This window comes from Misgurnus anguillicaudatus, chromosome 1, assembly GCF_027580225.2.
Source record: "Misgurnus anguillicaudatus chromosome 1, ASM2758022v2, whole genome shotgun sequence".
In the NCBI taxonomy this organism is placed as follows: Eukaryota; Metazoa; Chordata; class Actinopteri; order Cypriniformes; family Cobitidae; genus Misgurnus; species Misgurnus anguillicaudatus.
Window position 1 is genome coordinate 22,003,315 of NC_073337.2, and position 22,173 is coordinate 22,025,487.

General features: G+C 38.5%; 1 protein-coding gene across 6 annotated transcripts in view; it reads left to right on the top strand.

The window, feature by feature from the left end:
* The first annotated feature begins 9,913 nt into the window (after nucleotides 1–9,913).
* The window catches only part of sox5 (SRY-box transcription factor 5), a 283,238-nt gene continuing 270,978 nt past the window's right edge, over nucleotides 9,914–22,173 (top strand). For 3 of the 6 annotated variants that reach the window (XM_055190506.2, XM_073868212.1, XM_073868211.1), the window contains exons 1-2: nucleotides 10,345–10,454; nucleotides 10,570–10,704. The gene's annotated coding sequence lies outside the window, so the exon portion shown is untranslated. Of the gene's footprint in view, nucleotides 9,993–10,343; nucleotides 10,455–10,569; nucleotides 10,705–22,173 lie in introns of those variants that run through there. The other 3 variants (XM_073868214.1, XM_073868215.1, XM_055190505.2) reach the window with 2 other exon arrangements.

Here is a 22,173-nt window from a genome sequence, read left to right on the forward strand (position 1 = left end):
GTTCTAGAAATTTGGAGGCCCATCACACCCCTCTCTTTTTCAGAAAAATGTGAGAACGTGTAACTTTATTTAATGCTGTCAGTAGTGACAAGCGGACATGGATTTAGCAAACTTGAGGCCCTAGGCATTTGCCTACTCTGCCTATTTTTTTAACTGAAATTTGGACATATGATGCTGTCCCGAGAATTTTCGGGTGTTTCTTGTATCACCTCCCACCTTTACAATGGGTGTATAGGTGCACAGGAACAATCCTTCCTAAAATGCATTAAACTTTCGTTTACAAAGACGTGAAACTCACCGAGTGGCCAGGGGTGTTCACTAATATGCTCACACACAAAAATCGCTCCAAAATACGCATTCCAACAGGTTTTTTCGTAGTTTTTGTCCATCTCCATTGACTTGTATTAGATGTGCTGTGAGGTACGGTATTACTCCGCGCCGGGAACGTTGTTTGTATTCTTGCAATTGTCAAAGGTGGATTATCGACACCAACTGGGCTGGAGTGTCTATTATTTAAGCTCTCAGCGGAAGAATATACGGGTGTGAGGCGTTTGGAAAAATAGGTCCACAAGTTTACAACGAATGCTAAAACACCTGTTGAAAGCATCTTTTGCAGCGATTGTTGTGTGAGCATATCAGTGAACACCCCTGACCACTCTCTGAGTTTCACGTCTTTGTAAACAAAAATTTAATGCATTTTAGGAAGGATTGTTCCAGTGCACCCACAGACCCATTGTAGAGGTGGGAGGCGAAACAACAAACACCCGAAAACTCCCGGGGCACCATCACACGTCGAAAGTTCAGTCAAAACCGTTCTATTTCATCACAAACAATCCGAAAACAGGGCTTTAAGTGTAAAATAACAAACCTGTCCTTTAATAATCTATAATTGTGGCATGTTTATGTGCGTCACTATAAGAGTAAAATGGAGAGGTGACAACACTTGAATAATATTATCCAGAAGTTCTTGGACATGAACTGTGTCTGGATCTGCTTTCCACAGATGTTCAAGACTGAAGATGGAAGGTGTTAACAGTGAGTATTTTTCTTTTTACAAACCACAGTTGCAAATAAAGTGTGCTTGTGCAAATGCTCATTGCTATTCAAAGACCAAGAATCACTTGAAAACAAGCAAATCGTGTCCGGTTAAAGCTCTCCTACTGTAAGTAAATCACACCCATTGTATGTTAATACACCCATAACTGAATTACTGTGACAGCAGCCAGCCATATTTAGTTCCCTGTGCTTGGCAGTTGTCCCAAAGGGAGAAGGACAGTCTGCTTTGTAAGATCTCTCCCCCATTAGACTATAGAAGTATGACAAACAAATCTAATGGATGTTTATGCTAGGAAACGTCAGATGCAATACTATATATAGTCAAAGCGGAGTGACTCACAACTTGTCAACAGATGTGGATGGTTTTGACCGATACATATTCCATTCTTTGTTCCGAATGAATCACCCAAAGAGATGTTTTTTAGGTGTCTCGCAATCGCAAACAGTAGGTGGTGCAGCCTGAGAAAAAAGCTTTCCACATACAGTAAGGCCCTTTGTCAGACTAACACATCTACTTGGTATTTAAGCAAAGTACGTGATTCCTCTCATTAAGATTGCGCTTTTATCGAGAACAAACGGTTGTCAATATGGCCACATTTGGGCGTCAGATCTCAAGCGGCAAATATCAGTTGGTCTGGTGTGCCGAATTTGGGTTGGAGGAGTTTAAAAGGCACGAAGACTGTTTGAGTGCTGTATTAAAGCTCTCTCTCTCCCTCTCTCTCTCTCGCGCCTTGATCTCTTACTGTAGCACACCATCTGCACATCTGTCGCACGACGTTAACACTGCCCGCCAACACAGTCTGTTTGTCCTATTCTTTATATCCTCTCACATCCTTTAAAGGTTAATAGAAAAATGTTTGCCACAAAAGGTGCTGTTTCGAAGAAACCGGCCCCGCCACAGAAATAAGAGTAAATATGTCTCGGAGCAGCGTGTCAGACCTCTTGGTTAGCTTTAGATGGAGGGGTTATTCCGAAAAATTCCTGGGCATTTGTTCTCGAGTGGATTCGCCAAACAACGCAGCTAATGTGGGCGTGAAAGCTGCAATCTGCCAACAAAAACACGGTTTTTGTGGGTCAGAGCATTTCGGCGGTAAAGAACACACTTTAGCGGTCAGAGGGTCTTCGTCGCCGAGTAATGCTGCAGATTATTTCCTTGTTACACGTAAGAAGCTACTGAATGTAAAGGTTCTTTTCAATGGAGTGGTCAAAGTTGTTATTTTCCCATTTAGTGGGCATGACTGTTAGATGCTTTTTTCAATACTGGAATAACGGTACACAAACCTACAAACGTCGACAGGAGACAATGATGTAAACATTGTGCAAAGGGGACTTAAATTGCAGACTTTAATCAGTATTAATTTTTTCAAGGGAAACAATCTAGGATCAATGACAAATATGGATGTTGAAGAAAACATATGTTCCTTCTTAGAGGTGCCTAAAAAATGTATATACATCTGTAAAACAAATCGTAAAAAACTGTAAACCGGAAAAATACCGTAAAATAACGGTCAAAATAAATTACAGATATTTTCCGTGATACAAAAATATTTTTTTTCTGTAATTTTATATTAATAACCTTGATGCATTCCTGCCTGTATTATAGATTGTACAACATTCATTTTGTTTTAGTGGACAGAAATTTGTTCTTTTTTAGAAATAAAATATAGCTTCACTGAACTGGTGATATTTTTTCTGCGATGCCATAAAATAACCCTTTGTTACTTTTCTTTTTTTATAGTCTGCAGAACCAACAAAAAAATGTTTTTAGATGTTACAGGTTCTTTATTAACCATACAGTATGACAAAGTTTTTTAGGAAGCTTTATTTTTAAAAAGTATATAAACAAACAATGCCACTAAGGGATAGTTCACTTGACTACCAAAATTTGAAAAGATAATGCACTGTAAAAAAAAGTTAAAACAACTTGGTTTTTGCAAGTCAATTCAACCTACTAAGATTTGACCTGTTATAAGGTGACATAATTTATAAAAACAAGTTGAAATTGTTTAACTTAATTTGTTGAGTTAAAGTAGGTCAACATTAGAGCTGTCAAAAGATTAATCGTGATTAATCGCATGCAAAATAAAAGTTTGTTTGCACATAATATATTTGTGTACCGAGTAAAAAAATCTAAAGTTTAGTTTCATGTGCTCACGTGAAACTTTTGCGTGCTCACGTGAAACTTTCACTTGCTCACGCAAAACCTTCATGTGCAGAATTTTTAAAAAATTTAGTTTTACGTGCGCGTGCGAAACTAAACTTTATTTAATTTTTTCTCCATGTCCCCTTAGGGGCTCTGTATTTGTGTGTGTATTGTGTATAATTATTTTGTATATAGAAATAGACACATGCATGTATACATTTAAGAAAAAAATTATTTATGTATATATTTTTAATTTATATATATAATTTAAAATATGTTAAAATCTAAATTAATATTTATATTTATATAATAAATATGTAAATGTTTCTTAAATACATATATGCATGTGTGTGTATTTATATATACATAATAATTACAAACAATGCATATATACACTGACCTAAAGGATTATTAGGAACACCTGTTCAATTTCTCATTAAGGCAATTATCTAATCAACCAATCACATGGCAGTTGCTTCAATGCATTTTGGGGTGTGGTCCTGGTCAAGACAATCTCCTGAACTCCAAACTGAATGTCAGAATGGGAAAGAAAGATGATTTAAGCAATTTTGAGCGTGGCAGTATTTCAAAATCTGCTCAGTTACTGGAATTTTCACGCACAACCATTTCTAGGGATACAAAGAATGGTGTGAAAAGGGAAAAACATCCAGTATGCGGCAGTCCTGTAAGCAAAAATGACTTGTTGATGCTAGAGGTCAGAGGAGAATGGGCCGACTGATTCAAGCTGATAGAAGAGCAACTTTGACTGAAATAACCACTCGTTACAATCGAGGTATACAGCAAAGCATTTGTGAAGCCACAACACGCACAACCTTGAGGCGGATGGGCTACAACAGCAGAAGACCCCACTGGGTACCACTCATCTTCACTACAAATAGGAAAAAGAGGCTACAATTTGCACAAGCTCATCAAAATTGGACAGTTGAAAACTGAAAAAATGTTGCCTGGTCTGATGAGTGTCGATTTGTGTTGAGACATTCAGATTGTAGAGTCAGAATTTGGCGTAAACAGAATGAGAACATGGATCCATCCATCCTGTCCAGGCTGATGGTGGTGTAATGGTGGTGGGATGTTTTCTTGGCACACTTTAGGCCCCTTAGTGCCAATTAGGCATCGTTTAAATGCCACCACCTACCTGAGCATTGTTTCTGACCATGTCCATCCCTTTATGACCACCATGTACCCATCCTCAGATGGCTACTTCCAGCAGGATAATGCACCATGTCACGAAGCTCGAATCATTTCAAATTGGTTTCTTGAACATGACAATGAGTTCACTGTACTAAAATGGCCCCCACAGTCACCAGATCTCAACCCAATAGAGCATCTTTGGCATGTGGTGGAACGGGAGCTTCGTGCATCCCACAAATCTCCATCAACTGCAAGATGCTATCCTTTCAATATGGGCCAACATTTCTAAAGAATGCTTTCAGCACCTTGTTGAATCAATGCCACGAAGAATTAAGGCAGTTATGAAGGCGAAAGTATTAGTATGGTGTTCCTAATAATCCTTTAGGTGAGTGTATATATTATGCAAAAACACACTTTTATTTTGTATGCGATTAATAATAATAATAATATATGTTGATTTGACATCATTTTTTACAGTGTATGGAAGTGAATGGTGCCCCAGATCTGTTTTGTTGTTAACATGTTTTAAAATATCTTCATTTGTGTTCAGCAGAACAAATACATTTATACAGGTTTGGTTCAACGTGAGGGTGATTAAATGATGAATATTCATTTTTTTTGTGAACTATCCCTTTAAGGTAACATTTTAAATTTATTTAAGCTAGTTAGTCACAAGTAGACATTTGGAATTAATTAGCAAATGTTTTCATTGTAGAAAAGGTACATTCATATTTGAATTTTTTTTTCAGTAGATATGGGAAAAAAAGCACCATTACATTATTAACCCACATGACCACTGTGCTCTCTTGTGTTTCTGTATATCATTAGTTTTTTCTTGTTTGTTGTTGTTCTCCATGTAAACTCTCTCTAACACACGGACGCGTGTGCACAAACTCGCAGAGGGAGATTACGTAGGTTCCGGTGAGGCCGTATTCAGCTCTATATTAAGGCTGTGGGACTCTGGCTCTTTGGTGAAAACACATTGTCCCAGGGGACCGACATTACTATGAGATCCTACCTGGAACAATATGATCAGCCATGCTGCCGGCTACCACTCCACCCCCATCCAGCCTGCTTCGACCCTAGATATCAGCCGCAGGAAGTCCCATACAGCCACTTCCTGCTGCACACATGAACAATGGCCATTGTCACCGGCTGATATGGTGTGACCTCAGCTCCGTCTGCCATGCCTTGCTAACCATAAATCGTCCACCTTTAAACAGTTTGAATGGTGAAAGATTGACGAGAGCGCGGCGCCAACCGGTGCAAACAAAAACAGAACATAACAAAAAAACAGCGTCCGTCTCGTAAACAGGGTTGTTTATCCGGGATTTTGCACTTGTTATCAGATGTTTACGGAATCGTGGTTCTTTCGTTCCATTGTCGGTCCAGTACTTCCAAAGCTTCTGTATTTCAATAGCTAGATTTTATAGATGGTTGGTGGACTGGACTGGGCCTAAAAGATGTTTAGTAGACGATTGCATTTCATAATGCTTCAAAAGCGTCAATCCTGTCTGATAAATAACAGTTGAACATCATGAAATCATCATGGTGGGTTCTGAACTCATGCTGTACTGTTAGACTAACACCCAGGGCCGGCCCGAGGCATAAGCAAACTAAGCGGCCGCTTGGGGCCCCGTGGCCACCGGGGGCCCCCAATCACGTTTTTTTTTTACAATTTAATAACTTAAACAAGTCATATAAATGAATGAATATGAATGAATGAATACAAATTAATAATTCAAGACAAAAAAAAATCTGATTTGCAGACAACTGCTGTGTGTCTGCAGTGCTAGCGTTTGAGACTCATGCGCAATATAGACACCTTGCGTGCCTTGACAATTCGCGCCAGTGTGCAAGTGCGCGTAACTGTAATAAATGATAAGCCATGTCACAAAAAAGTATGTATCCCTCTGGTGATGAAAAGAAAAAGAAGAAAAGGACAGAGAAGGAGAAAAAAGAGCAAGATAAAGGTATGTTTGCATGATTATTTACAGTATGTCTAAGTTGTGCAGCAGGAGCTAGTGGTGTGACAGATCGCAGTTGATCCGTGATCGACCCACAGTTCGGCTCGCATGCGATTTGCGGATTAATATTATTATATAAATTTTAATAGGGAAAGTTTATCATTTCACGTGTTTAAAAGGCTTGCAAATGTTAACATTTCAAGTGATTTTAAACCATTTAATCCCGCAAAAAGGCGCTAAAGTAAGAAGCTTTCTGGACGCATTTTTAAATGTTTAAATGTTATGATTCATTTCATTCATTTGATTTCTGTACCTAATGCTAATTTTAGCCCTTACTTAATGTGCAACTTTCTTCTTTTTATAAATGTTTGTAATTATTTTTTAATAAAAAAATTGGTGATAGAGGGCCCCCAAACAAATTCTGCTTAGGGCCCCTATGATGCTCGGGCCGGCACTGCTAACACCAATTGTGCTATAGGTACACCCTCACAAAAGATGACACGATATAGTGGTACTAGCCAGATAGATGCGTATCCCACAGTTCATAGCGTGCAGCAGCCTTAAGGTCAAAGGCAAAATCACGCAAAACATACGTTCATAACAGAACCGAATGAGATCCGCCTGGAGAAGAGCGCGGTTCTTTTGCAAACCGTGCACCCCCCTTCTGTCTGTGGCAGCTGCTGCCATGATGCTTGTGGGGATTAGACGAAACTCTCACACAATCTGTCTCTCTGTCTTTCGTGCTCCCTGATGTAGCACACGGGGTTGCATGGCTGCTGTTACCTGGAAAAGTGAGGTTTTGTTTCAGTGGTGGCATTTGCCTTCTGCATGGCACCAATAGATCATTTCTGATTAACGATTAAAATACAAGGCGATGGCTGGAAAATGTGTTGATTTTTTGTTAGCGCTTCAATAAGATTACCTTAAGTTGTGCTTGCTCTGAGCAAAGACGGTTTAGGTTGATTGAGTTTTATCCCATTGCCAGCAAGAATGTGTCACATTTTGACTTCTCTGTTGTGCACGCAGAGGGGTCTTGTCACTTTCCCTCTGTGTATGCGAGAGAGAAAGAGCGCTTTTGCTCTCGCTGTCGGCTTTAGTTATTAGTCACTCAGTCTATCAGGAGATACTTTCTCCCCCCTCCAAATTATTCTTTAGTAATAAAGCTTTAAGCAGACAGATGTAAGCTGGAGACCAAATACACCCATATATTAAACATCTCCCGGGCTGTTTGATATGGGCTGATGAGAGACTGTCGGCATTTGTATCTTTTTCTCTAAATCCCTTCGGTATTAATAACTCTGTCTGTAACACAGATAGGCTATTTAGATACAGAAGAAAGACAGTCTGGAAGATTAACAAATTCCCATCTTATCTTCTGGAAAGACAAATGTGGGTCCACAAACCCGCAAGACTTTAAACCACGACAAATACTGAGAGGAATCTGATCAGCAAGGGCATTTATAATAATGTAAGACTAAAATTTTCATTTGCAGCATTTAGCAGTACTAGAACCTATATTATTATTATTATTGTGCTGGGGCAGTCATTTCATTTAAATAAAGCCTTGTGAGATGCTATAATATGAAAGTACAAAATTATTTTTATTAAAAGTTTTGATATTTCTTTAATTTTGAACTCTCATGAATACATTTTAAGCATGCATCACAATATAAAGTTAGATTTTGAAAACAATTATTATACAGTACATATGCTATGCATGCCTGGCATGCAAATGATTTAAATATTTTTTTGTTTATTTATATATTAGTCGTTTTTTAATAAGTTTTCAATATGTTTTAAGTTTATTTAAGTCAAGAAAGAGTCAAAAAATAGTTAAGCAAGGCTATGAGTGACTAAGAAATTGATAAATTTGTTTTAAGCTGTTTCTCAGATGGAAAGTGTTGATATGGTTCATAACTGCTGATAACAGGACACAGGATGCATTGCTTTGCATTGCCTTTTCCAACTGTATCCTTCATTCTTGCTCGGAATAGAACCGACGGATTTATGTTTCCGACGTGTCGATAGATACTGTACATGACTGTGCATGAGAGAGACTGAACATCATTCACTACCTGCCTGCTATAACATTGATGTACCACTAGAGGTCAGTTATGCCTATATTTAAGCATGCAGTGTGCAAAAGTGCAAAAATATTCAATATGCATTTTTAAATTCTGTACATTGATGCCTTAAATGTTTTTTTTTTTTTTATTACACATGTATCATAAAATAATGTAATACACAGCAGCTTATAGCCTATATTGCATGTTAATTGTACTAAAGTTAATTGTTAAAAGTAATTTCAAAATGCAATAATTTTTGCTATAATTTTCTTATCACATTATTACTGTATATAAGCCATCAGGTTTATAAATCTGTGCTGAGGGAACCTGTAAGCTGTAAACTGTAAGCTTTAGCTACTTGACATTGCTCTTACAAGTGCAGTGCTTTCACCCTCAACAAATTTGTTTAGGAACGACACAAATACTTCAATTATACCTTCTTTCTTTAGTTTATACTTTAGGCTTTTTTGTTAATGTCACATGCTTTCGTTTAAAACGTAATAATAGCAGCAATGTGTTTTCAATTGGCAAATATTAACAATCAGTCTCCCATCTGTTTCATTGCATGCTCACAACAAACTTCAGTAGACGTTTTATTTTAGCTTAATAAACAATTTAAATGAATTACAAAGCATAAAGCACATAGCTTCAGAGCAAACTCTTTGGGGTTTAAATTCATTTCTCAGACCATTTCAATATTCTTAAATTCAATTTTAGGCACCTTTTACAGCAAACATTCTTTCGTCGATTACAGCAAATGCATTACTATCGTCTAAACAATTTAACAGAGTACCTGTATTCTAATATAGGCTATTGATGCATATGCTCAGTTTGTACTTTGATCATGCTTGCTCGGGATGCGCGTGCTCGGGCACGTGGGCGCGCATCAATTTTTTCACAATATGTGATAACCCATTTCAACAGAAGAGTTTGTCAGTAGAATAAATCGAAGTCATGGGGTCGATCAAACGGTTTTGGGGTTGTTAAAAACGTCTAAATAAAGCAGTAAACAATTGTAAGAGTTATATTTATACATTTTATTTATTTTGACCCTATATAGCAAAATATACAGATCATCTCATACGAAAAAACAATGTAAATGTTATTATTTTTTTTGTGACTGAATAAGACAAAACTCCATGAAATGTAATTTTTCACTTAAATGATAAATTGCGTTAAATATGGACCTTATTAAATAAACCACGGATATTTAAACAATAAAAAAAATCCAGATAGCAGGACAGCACATTTCTATTTTTAGGAATCAAACATCCGCATCAGAATTAACCAAATGTATGTTTTTACTAAATGGACTCTTATTAATCCCCTCAAACTTTATAAGTAATAGCCTATCCAATGATATGAATTGTGATAATTGATCTACTTCATGCCCAAAATATGCTTCTAATCTAAGCAAAACATCCACACAAGCGTGTTAGGTAAATACATTTTTGTGTTCCTCGGCGCCTACAGTACTTGACAGGTGAATTAAAAACAAGGGCGCGTGTCAGACAACTCATGCACGAGCCCATGACTAAAACAGTTTAAAGAAGCGCGAGATGAACACCTGTGCATCTTTACACACACAGACATCGCTCGGGCGAGCAGGTATAAGCCATTTACCCTCTTGACAGTATTTTAACCATGATTATAGTGTTCAAACCTATAGGCGAGCGAACTTCAAACGCGAGATGACATCCCGGTTATTGCCCTTGACATTTCGGAAGCGCTCGCGCAGCATGTGCGCTGTCATAAGGCACACCTAGAAGGGCTCGCGTTTGTTAGACCGCAGTAAAAGGCTTTTAAGAGCATTGAATGAATATTAAAGTGAACGAATACTAAAACTAAACTAATAATCTCTTCAGACAGCTCAAGTACAAACATCGCGCGCTGTCGCCTGTACTGTATTGTATGTCTCTCGTGATGCGCATCAGGTAGAGCGCGCGCTCATGTACAAACTGCTTTGAACAGCATATGCCCATAATAACGCATAGCTAAACGCAGCGTGTTTGAATTGAATTGGATTTAAATGGTCCAGTTTTGACACATTTGCGTTGCTCAGCCGCTGAGGTAACCGCTCTTGGCTCGGAGCCTGTTTTTGAGCACGAAACAAATTGACTTCTCCTCCCCCAAGTCTTTGCTTTTTGTAATTTGCTCTGGCGTTGTTGTTTGTGTGTGTGACCAGCACTGGGATTTCACCTCGTCCTTGAGAGACCAGCGCAAGTCATCCCAAATTAAACATCCCGACCCTTTTCACCTCTCCCGGCACCGAGGTATCGCTTTCCTTCGAGACACGTGGACAAACCTCGCGCAACATTAGGTGAGTGCTTTGAGATCGCGTTGAACTTTGAGTCGCGTGTGTTTTCAGCAATGGCACGAGATGACTGTATGTTGTTGATGGCAGTTAACGGTGAGAGTGTTGGATGGGGGTTAAGCTCCGCGATTTCTCCCCCTCTCACCCCGCTATTGCGATCTTCACCATCCCATAGACCCATAGTAATCCAGCTGGGATTAAGGCGCGTTACCCTCCTATCAACAGCATCCAGCATTAGCCTATTACCTAAAACCAGAGCAGACCTCAATCAAAATGCTGTACATTTGAGGTCACTGCTTTTTGCAAAGTAGTTCATTGTGTGAATGTTCAAAATGTCAACATATAATTTGAGCTATAAGATAGTGAGCCTTTTCAATATTTTAATATAGCTGATGTATTCCTTTTCTGACTGTCATGTTTAACATAGGCTACATGCATTTGAATAGTTTTCTTCGTAATGCACATACTTAAAGTTTGGTCAGTATATATGATACTTTACAGAATGTGGTAAATACCAACTTTCACATTAAAACCTGACCAAATAAAACTGTTTTTACTTCCTTACAAGACTACATGGGTATTGGACATCACTCGAATGGCACACTGAAATGTGCATGTTCAAAACATGCCCATTTTTATTTTAAGGATCAGGATGTTAAGTTTATTTATTGCAGTTTAAAGAGGAAATATTAAATGGCATCAATCTGCTGTAACGCAAGCAACAGTGAAGCTCACCATAAAATTTAGCTCTTGAGCTCACAGCAAAACCTTATGAAAAATGAACACTGACTAATTTTGAGGCGAGAGAAGTAATTCGCTCGAGTAACTCGCGTATTAGGGTTAAATTTAATATGCTGGTGATTGATTTTAACGTTCACAAATTTGTAAACGTTGTGATAAAGTAGTCAAATAACTAACTCGTGTGAAAAGTAATATGAAACAAAGTAAAGAAGTTCACAATGTTGTATGTAAGTTTGGTTTGAATTAATTCAATTTCTTAGATATCATTCAATGTTGGAGTATCCCTCGATAGTGTGTTCATATTAAGTGTGCCAACATTGTATTAAAACTTTACCTTGAGTAAGTTTTGGCTATTACCCACAAAGCATTGCAATCTTAATGCGTTTTTTACAATTTTTCTTGTCTCAAGCTTTTATGAAAGTCAGACTTTGTTGATGTTTTTCCTTAATGAAAACTGACTTTATTATGGCCAAACATCTGATCTTGCATTGTGCAGTTTTTAATACCACGACTCATAACAGAAACTCCCATTGAAAAATGCATGCTTTTGTCAAAAATATCAAGCAGTAAGAGTTATTTTAGGCAATGTTAGTCGCAGAGTTTCTCCCTATCTCCACGCGGAATCAGGGATTGGTTTCCGATTGCAGGGAGGGAGAGAGAAATCACTGTGCGTGGTCGCTCGCCCGCTCTCTCCTGCTCTCTTTCGATCACTTACAGTATTTACTCTCTTCATTCAGATGGTTAAATCCACGTTACTCTTCAGCTCATCTCATTACAGGTTCAGGAATCTGACGGATGCATTATCAGCTACTTTTTATTATAGGCAGGTTATACGGTACATAAGAGTCTGATCTGGAAGTTTAAAGCGGATTTTTAGGATCCCTCTCAGGAACGGCTGAGATCAGAACCGTTCTCGCCCACCACGTCTCCACTGTTGTCCGTTTGAACTGTGTGTTGATCACAGGACAGGAAACGGTAAACAAATTCTTCAACATGTGGCGGCCTGCTAAAGCATTCTCTCTCTCTCTCTCTCTCTCTGTCCCTTTCTCTCTCTCTCTCTCTCTTTCTTTTTCTCTCTCTTTCCAACAAGCCAGCAGGAAGATAGTGCTGCTAGCAGATCTTGGACTACACCGAATAGCATTTGCCAAGACATATGAATTATAAGGCTAATGGGCTTAAAAGGCTTGTCTTAACATTGTCTCTACTTAACCAGACAGAAGCTGGCTTATTGAACGGCAAAAATAGACTGGGAACCAAAATACCCCAATTTTGAGGTCAGGATTAGCGCGGATGAAAGACACTAAGTTTCTTAAGAAACCATAAAATATTCAATTGTTGGCAAATTGAGAGATTTCTCTCCCACTGCTGTCTTCTGGCAAGCTGTCTTCTGCCAAGCGCATTGTGTTTGACATACAACCGATGTGATTCTCCTCATAACCGCAGAATCTGGGACAGGTCGTCATTATCATGAGAAAAGAGATAAAATGAGAACAAAGTGAGTTTCTGGGCTCGCTTTGTACAGCCGCAGAGCTCGGCCATGTGTTTGGGTCGCTGCTCTGGTGGCCAAGCTGTGCATGACCCGGGATGCTACTCGTTCCCCCCCAAGTTCATCTCGCGCGGCCTCCGATTGGATATATGCACATCTGTGCCATGTGCTTATTGGTTCGGGCGAGTACTCATTATAGTCCTGTCCAGGGTTTTAGTTTAGTTGGATGGGATCTAAGCACCATTCCTGGCAGTTTGAGAGTGTGGTAGGTCAGTTGTCCTCCCTTTCAACATTTTTGTGTCATTTGGTCCATTCTGGGCCACGGGATATGAGGATATAGAATATATTTGTTTATGAAGAATCCTTGTGTAACAGGAGGTTTACTAACGTTTACGACTGGTGTATTAACATTTGTTTTAGTTGATCCGATTACATTAATGTTTACAGTAAATGTTTGTTTCAGATGCACCTCTTGAGTACTGTACATCACTTATTTAGTAGGTCAGACTTCCATAGTATTATTGTGGAAGTCAATGGTGCCCCAGATCTGTCCTTTTTCAAAATATCTTAATTTGTGTTGAGCAGAACATAGAAATTTAAAAAGCTTTGGAACAATTCGAGATTGAGTAAATGATAACAGAAGTTTTTTTTTTATCTACCCCTTTAAAGGGACATTCCACTTTTTTTGAAAATATGCTCATTTTCCAGCTTCCCTAGAGATTTTTACCGTTTTGGAAATCCATTCAGCTGATTTCCGGGTCTGGCGGTACCACTTTTAGCATAGTTTAGCATAATCCATTGAATCTGATTAGACCATTAGCATCACGCTCAAAAATAACCAAAGCATATAGTCCCAGCCATATCGACTTAGAAAATCACAACTTTAAATTTTCCATCGGTCTTAGTACTACAGAAAAGTCAAATTTTAAATAGGAAAAATATCCAAACTCTTTGGTTATTTTTTAGCGCAATGCTAATGGTCTAATCAGATTCAATGTATTGTGCTAAGCTATGCTAAAAGTGCTAGTGCCAGACCCGGAGATCAGCTGAATGTATTCCAAAATGGTAAAAATCAAATATTTAACTCTAGGGGAGCTGGAAAATTTTTATATTTTTTTTAAAAGTGAAGTGTCCCTTTAAGACTGACCACTGACACATCCACAAACCGCTGTTGGTACCAGGTGTAAATGGGAGCATTCATCACCTGATTAGTCATTGAAAGTAAACCACAAGGTCTATGCGAAGTAATATGTGGTGGAGGATGAAAGCCAGTTTCTCTTAAAATGTTTATGATGGGCAGTGTGGGTAACAATGCCCCTCTTTTCACACACAAACACTTGAAAGGTCCTCTGTTAAAAGTGGATGTGTGTGAGGGCTGGGTTGCCTTGACACTTTGATCAATCAAGGATAAATGAGAGGGCTCGCTTTTATCGCGATGAATAATAATGACAAGCATTTGTCATTTGAAAGGTACAAACAAGTGAATGTGAGAGGTGACGGTACAATGCACGCTCTTCAATACAAAGACCGGAAGGTGTTTTCAATATTTCACGACGACTTTGTTAAATCATTTGATGTATTCATCTATTTATTTCACCTCCGTTTTGCAGATTCGCAATACCCGAGCCTACGAGTTTTCTAAATGTCGTCTTATTCTGTCTTTTCAAAACCGATTGTTCTTGTGAGATTTCAAGGGTTCTGCTTTCCTAATCTAATCCCCCTCTGTCCTTAGACATCCACCGCACTTAAAGTCAACCCGCTGCGTAACCCAACTGTTTCATTTAGGAAAATTAGTACGTTGTCACTGACCCTGTCTTTTATCGTTTGCCTTGGTGCATGTTTAAGTCAGTTCCTGGGCTTATTTTCCTAATTGGTGGTCTATACTTGCTCAACACCGTTTGCCTTTGATCATCTCAGATCATTACGTTTACCTCATTAATTTGCTCAGTGCATTTCCCCCCTTCCCTTTTCAGTCGAATTTAAGGGCCTGTGTAAAAATTGGATTAATAATACATTTTATGAGCCGAGAGAAAAATCCCTTTGTGGTGTCTCTACATCTCCCTTGTCTTTTTTCGTACCCGCTGATTGTGTTTCCCTAGTGTGAAAGACACAAGCCAAACAATGCCTGATGAAAGGACATTCTCTGCATTTGTTGCTGTTGACCTGAATCTAGTCTGTAAAGAAGCCACGGACGGGGCGGAGAGGATGAACATACAGGGGAGAAAGTGTGGTCCTGTTTGAAAAGTGAACTACGAAGATGCTTCTGATTAGGTCCCTTGTGCTGGTGGTAGCATCTAATGCTGCGATTGTTGTGAAAGAAGTTTACATTAAAATACGTATGCATTAGGCAGTAAACGTAAACATCAGTATAGCATAAGCATCCCATAACATAAGCTAAGGAAGTGAAAAGGTAAAATGCAAAGAACGTCACATCCAAAAATTTGATAATGATATTAACCGAATGCTTTCAGAACGTACTATACCTGTTCATCAAATGCTTTTGCTTCAAATCCACTTAAAGAGCTAGTACGATGCCAATTTTAAGCGTCCTATCACTGTTTATAAGTCCCGGACAACAGGTTTAAATGCATGCAAGGTCAAAAAACACTGTAATTTTCTCAAAATTTAAATTTAAAATTACCTAATTTCTCAGAGATTCCCAAACGATTCATGTGAAGCCGTTCAACGACTCAGTCTGCCTAAACCCCACCTGTCAGTAGCCTACTCTGCTCTGTTTGGTCAACTGACACAGACTCCGCACAGACCACAGATCAGTGGCACAGACCAACAATAGTGCAACATGTATTGACCTAGTGCTAACATGATTTACTGAGAAGACATTATCGACATCAATACACATCATACATCATTAATCCAAGCAATAAAAACGACTAAACTAACATTTAACACTCATTTAAGCATTTATGTAAGTTAACTGGGTCATAGGAAAACCGTAAGTGAGCATGTGTTAGCCGCTTGCTAACATGACTCTCTGACAGTATATTAAGAGTTCAAACAACGACATCATTCATCATTTATCCAAGCAATAAAAACGACGATAGAAACTAACATTTTACACTCATTTAAGCATTTATGTAGGCTAACCAGGTCATAGCAAAACCGGAAGTGAGCATGCGTTAGCCACTTGCTAATGTGACTCTCTGACAGTATATTAACTCTTTCGCCGCCATTGACGAGTTATCTCGTCAATCAAGAGAAAACGCTTCCCTGCCAATGACGAGTATTTCCAGCTTTCCGCAATACCGCCATTATCCACTAGTTGGCGCTCTTCCGCAACTTTTTAAACCCGGAAGTATTGCCCTACGGAAAGTGGCTGCGTGTCCGTGTCTGTTTTAAAGATCGTTCTGAATGGGATCTCTATGAAAAGTCCGTCACAAAAATTGAATTATCTCTGCTTTTTGCTTAAAAATGTTTTTGCAGAAACCTACACATATTCAAGAGCTGATTACAAAAGAACTACTGAAGGTAGGATGAACGTTTTTTTTTTGTTTGAAAGCAGAGGGTCTGTTCTTTCATTTGGTATATTGTATGTTTATATATTTAAAGAAGAACGTTTTCTGGAAGGCATTATACTTTTGTGAAAATCATGAAAACGCTGGCGCTGGCTGGCAACTTTTTAAAAAAACGCTGGCGGCGAAAGAGTTAAGAGTTTAAACAACGACATCATTTATCATTAATCCAAACAATAAAAACAACTATAGAAACTAACTTTTTACACTCATTTGAGCATTTATGTAAGCTAACCAGGTCATAGCAAAAGATCTAAAAAAGAGCTTGCTAACGTGACTCTCTGACAGTATATTAAGAGTTTAAAAAACAACATCAATACACATCATTCATCATTAGTCCAGGTTATAAAAATGACGACAGACATTAACATTTTTACACTCATTTAAGCAAGTATGTAGCTATAATCATACTTACAGGTTGTGGTTAGGAGACGCATGTTGTTCCAAATAAAGTGGGTACAGAACCATCTTTAATTTTTCTGTGAAAAAGTAATTTTAACCACTGATTCTTCACAGCCAAACGTCTAGTAAATCCCTCTGTGAAAAAGTAATTTTAACCACTGATTCTTCACAGCCAAACGTTTAGTATATCCCTCCTTGAAAAAGTAATTTTAACCACAGATTCTTCATATATCTTCATCCTTTGGTAGTGAAAACAACACAAACTGAAACCACAGCGTGATATGATGTTTACACACTAACTAGCTGTGGGCAGGTCATAGTTTTCGTTTCTCCCGGGGGCAAGGCGTTGCATTATTATGCAGTGTTGTTATTGTTATAAATGTTGGTATTACGTGGATGAAGTAAGGCAGACGATTCAATCCATATGACCACTCGTTTCAGCGATTCAGAGTCGACTCCCTACTTTAGAAGCCAATAATTTTATTAAGCATGCACTTTTTGGTTTAACTGCTTTGTTTACATTGATGGACAGCTACATGACACACTGCAATACATGTCAGTTTCGATTTTGGATTTGTGTGGCTCTTTAATCCCGGATTCCCGGCATTAGACCATTCAGAAACCAGTTTTTTGGCATAGTCCGTTCATCATTTACAATATTTTTTAGTTGCATCTTTATTGATTTTGCAATTGTTTACTATGTCTTGTCTACAGATGTGGATTTTTTTTGCCAAAAAGCTTGCATGCACTTAGAGGATTTTGCAGAGAAAGACAGTGAAATTTGTTATACCAATAAAGTGACATTTGTGAAAATAAAGCATTTAAACGCGGGGTGCATGATCTCTGAAAGCTAATGTTGACATTTAAAATCACACTGCAAAAAAACATTTTCAAGAAAAAAATTTCTTAGTATTTTGTCTTGTTTTCAGTAAAACAATATCAAAAAATTCTTAAATTAAGATGCTTTTTCTTGATGCGCAAAACGACGCAAGAAAATAAAATCTAGTTTTTAGACCAAAAATATCAAATTTAAGTGATTTTGTGCATAAAACAAGCAAAAAATCTGCCAATGGGGTAAGCAAAAAATCTTGAAAATTTTTCTTAAAACACTAATTTCAAGAGAATTTCAAGAAAAATTTGCTCATCAAGAAAAAGCATCTTAATTTTAGAATTTTTAGATATTTTACTGAAAACAAGAAATACTAAGTATTTTTTTCTTGAAAATAATTTTTTTGCAGTGCACCTAAACAAATACGCCTCTACCCCAATAGAATCTGGACCTTCTTTTGATAGACCCGCCCCACACATACACAACCCATGGAAAAATGTTGGTTAGTAGACACGCCCTTACTGCTGATTGGCTACAAGTGTGTTTTGGTACTGAGCCGACTCCCTTTTCCAAAATGTTTCTTTGAAAATCATGCACCCCGCCTTTAATTTACTAACTTATAACCTTTTCATTGCCATTAAGGTGAAATTGAACCTAAGAGCCTGTTCAAAAATGCTAATTTACAAGAAAACATGGCAGACGCACTTAGAGGGTTTTGCATCTGATCTCTTCAAGTCTTGTAGTATGGCCAACTAGTCTTTCCTCTCACTGATCTTCCACCTCTTCATCATCTTTATATCTCCTGTCATTTTATTCCTCTGTTTTTGTCATCTTAACCCTTATTAAAGTCTTCTTTCTCGTTTCGAAATGTGAAGTGCATTCGCCTCCCACACTTCTACCTTAAAAAGCCTCAGGCCTAAGACTTTTGACAAAGATATGTGTAGACTTTAAAAGCAAAGAATTCATCATATTTATTGTCTCGCTGCCAAATAGGGCACAAATAATCCACTCCAATTAGGTGTATGTGGCATGAAAATTGGATTTTCTCTCTCTTATGAAAACACATATTCCAGAACACCATTGTTTAATCTGAATTCCTGAGATGACAAGAAACCAACATGCCAGGATGATTTTACGCAGCCATCTGCATATAGACACCGTAGGTAAATATAGATCCATATCTTTATGTTTTTGCCATATTGAAGCTGCCATTGTTCTCCCTGTGTGGCTGTATAAATATCGATATCGACTGGATCTCACAGACCATGAACTAGTGTCTCAGTCGGCATACAATGGGGCGTCTTTGTCGCCAGGCGTTTATTGTTTTCCAGCAAACAAATATAGTCGTGAAGCGTCTATTGAGCAGATTGCGGCGCACATGATTTAGTCTCAAGGCTTTGGGCTTTTATGTCCACATGATTGTGTGTGTCTTCATATTGTTTGGTTTTAGACGTGTTCCATTATCATATAGATAACTGAACATTGTTACTTGGATATGAGAAGCCGCGGCTGATGTAATGCCATCCGAGAAGGCGGGAGCGACTTTGTCGAATTATTTCCTTGTTTTTATGGCGTCTTTCTGCTTTATGGGAAGATTGGAGATCATAGAAACGGGAAAAAATACTATGGATTTTTGCATCCAATAAATCAATGACCTACTTTGTTATTTTGTAAAACCTTGCTTATTTTTCACATGCCCGTGGGGGTCGTTGGGTTTATTTTGCTTTGGAAGCGCATGTGCGCGTTTGTGTTTATGTCACTGTCTATGGCATCATTCATGTTTTGAGTGAGTGATTCAGATCTATACGCTTGCTGCGGTTGAGCTTGGGGTCAGATGAGATAGCAGGTGTCTTCTGACCACTGATCCGAGGTCAGCTTTACTAGTAATGTAAAGGGATTCAGGTCAGAGTGTAGATGTGAGATGCTGATCTTTGGTCAGTTTTAAAGGATTATTTACAATCTGCCCCATGAGTAGCAGCCTCCCCTTTTCATCGTGTTTTAAAGTGCTCACTGTTTGGTAAGCACTAGTTTTGCTCTCTGAACCCAAAAGCATTAAACACAAAGTTCAATCAATACACATGCAGGTTCTTCCTAAAGTTTAGGCTGTGTCAGACTTCGAAATAGCCCCCTATACCCTTAAATAGTGCACTATTTGAGGGAGCATCCAATTGTAGTGGCAGTGCTTCTGGCAAGCTCAAGTGTACGAATTCACTCACTCGTTTTTATTCACTCATACAGTGAACTACTGTATATTAGATAACTAATGTAGGGAATAGTGAATGAGGGAATGCCACACAGCTTCAAATTAATTTTTTTACACTGGTTTCCTAAACACTCTCCTGTTTGCAATTGGTTTACAAACAGATAGTCCCGCCTCAATCTCAATGCTATTATCTGAGTCAACAATGCTATGTCAGGATGGTTAAGCCACTTAAACAGGACAGTTTTGATAGGACCACAGTGTTTACTCTTTGCAGATAAGGGACCCTACATTGCTCCTTACATGTGTCTGCATTTTAAGCTGAAAATGAACAATTCTGGCATTTACTCAACCTAAAGTTGTTCCAAACCTGTATAGACGGTTTCATCGGACGCACGTGATACACGCCTGGATCCGAACTTTACTTCCGGTTTCCTTTTTTTAATGGTCTGACTAGTTGCTAAACTGATCTCTTGAACAAATGCCTCGTCGAAAATAACACATTTTGTTGTCCTATGTAATCTATGTGTTGTTTTTTGCTTGTTATATAAATAAACTAAGTTTAAAGTACTTTTTTGTTATTTATTATTAGCGGAGTTTACCGGAAGTTACGTGCGGACCGCGACAGGCGCTTGTTTATGTTGTTACTGCTGAAACCGTCTATAAGTCAAACAGATTTGAGCACCACTAGCTGCATTTCCATTAAAGATTTGCACAAAACGTTATTTTTATAATTGTAGATGAAAAACGATTGCAAAATGACTGCGTTTCCATTAACCGATGTTATGCGACTAAAGCGGAAATTAGTTGTCTCGCGATAAGTCATTACAAAAACCATGGCAATAGGTGTGTTCGGCTTCATATGGTGCCACTTATGCTACTTACACACCAAACGCGGGGCATCGTGGTACTCGCTCTAGATTACTCGCGGGATTTAAAGGTGCAGTGTGTAAATTTTAGCGGAATCTAGTGGTGAGGTTGTGAATTGCAACCAATGGCTCAGTTCACTGATTACCCCTCGTTTTTGAAACGCATAAAGAAGCTACGTTATCCGTCACCAGACAAACATGTCATCGTCTGAGACAACTTAGTAAAAAAGTTGGTCTTTTAAGGGACCTGTAGAAACATGGCGGAACAAAATGGTGACTTCCATGTAAGGGGACCCTCGGTGTATGTGGATAAAACTTCTCATTCTAAGGTAATAAAAACATAACGGTTCATTATGAAAGGTCTTTATACACCCCTGACAATATACAGTAGTTTTGTATATTATTTAGCATTTCTGTCAAAAGATTCTTCTAAAAATTACACACTGCACCTTTAACTTCGTGTCATGCAAATTTTTCGCTAGAGTTGAATATTTTCAACTTGGGCGAAGACGCGTTTGAGGCGAATAGCACGTGTTTTTGCAACGCGACGTCCATATCGGGTCATTTGCATCGCCCCACGTGAGGACGCGTCTGGTTGTATCTTTGCATTGACCTTTTGTGTATTCTACTCGCGAAAATCGTTGAACCCACAGTTAGACCGACATGCAGATGACATTATAATACCGCAAGAACGTCTCGAAAGCGCACAAAGCAGTCGACTCCCGAATCGCTCATGCTGTATTTTGATGTGTTGTTGGTTCTTGTTACGCCACATGACGTCGAACACACCTCTTATGTCTTGTCCTCCAACAAAACATACCGGGCCATATTTAACGAATGATCATGTGACTTTTATGCACAGCAGATGACCATTGCAGTTGTGTTATATATTACTATTTCAAATTGTCTAAAACCCCCTCACCTCACCCAAAACGACCTTTTTGCGATATATGGGAGTTTATGCTGTGTTTCCATTGGATGCATTTTTGATTCGTTATTTTGATGTGCGGAATTTCACAGGTAATAAAAACTAGTCTTGGGCGATATGCCCCTGTTTGAGATCGTCCTATCGTCAGCCCAGCCTGATCTCACAAACTATGTGAAATAGTCACGTATTATTTTTTTGAATGCATTCACTCGTGTAGAGCGGAGTAGACGCGCGGAAAAAGCAAGCTTTTGACGCGTGTCCGAAGCAAAATCCGCTTCTTGTGGGAGGGGCAACTGCTGTGCGAGTGTCTGTTTGCAAGACGACTGATGTTACTTGTGCATTTATCAAGAGAGTTACCAGTTTGTATTGGGTAACCTTACTATAGGGGAAAATAAATGGCGCGGGTCGAATAAACGTCACTCAAAAGTGAAGTGTGTATTACAACTTACCACGTTGCCCAAAGTCCTTACTGACACTCTTCCAAGCCAGG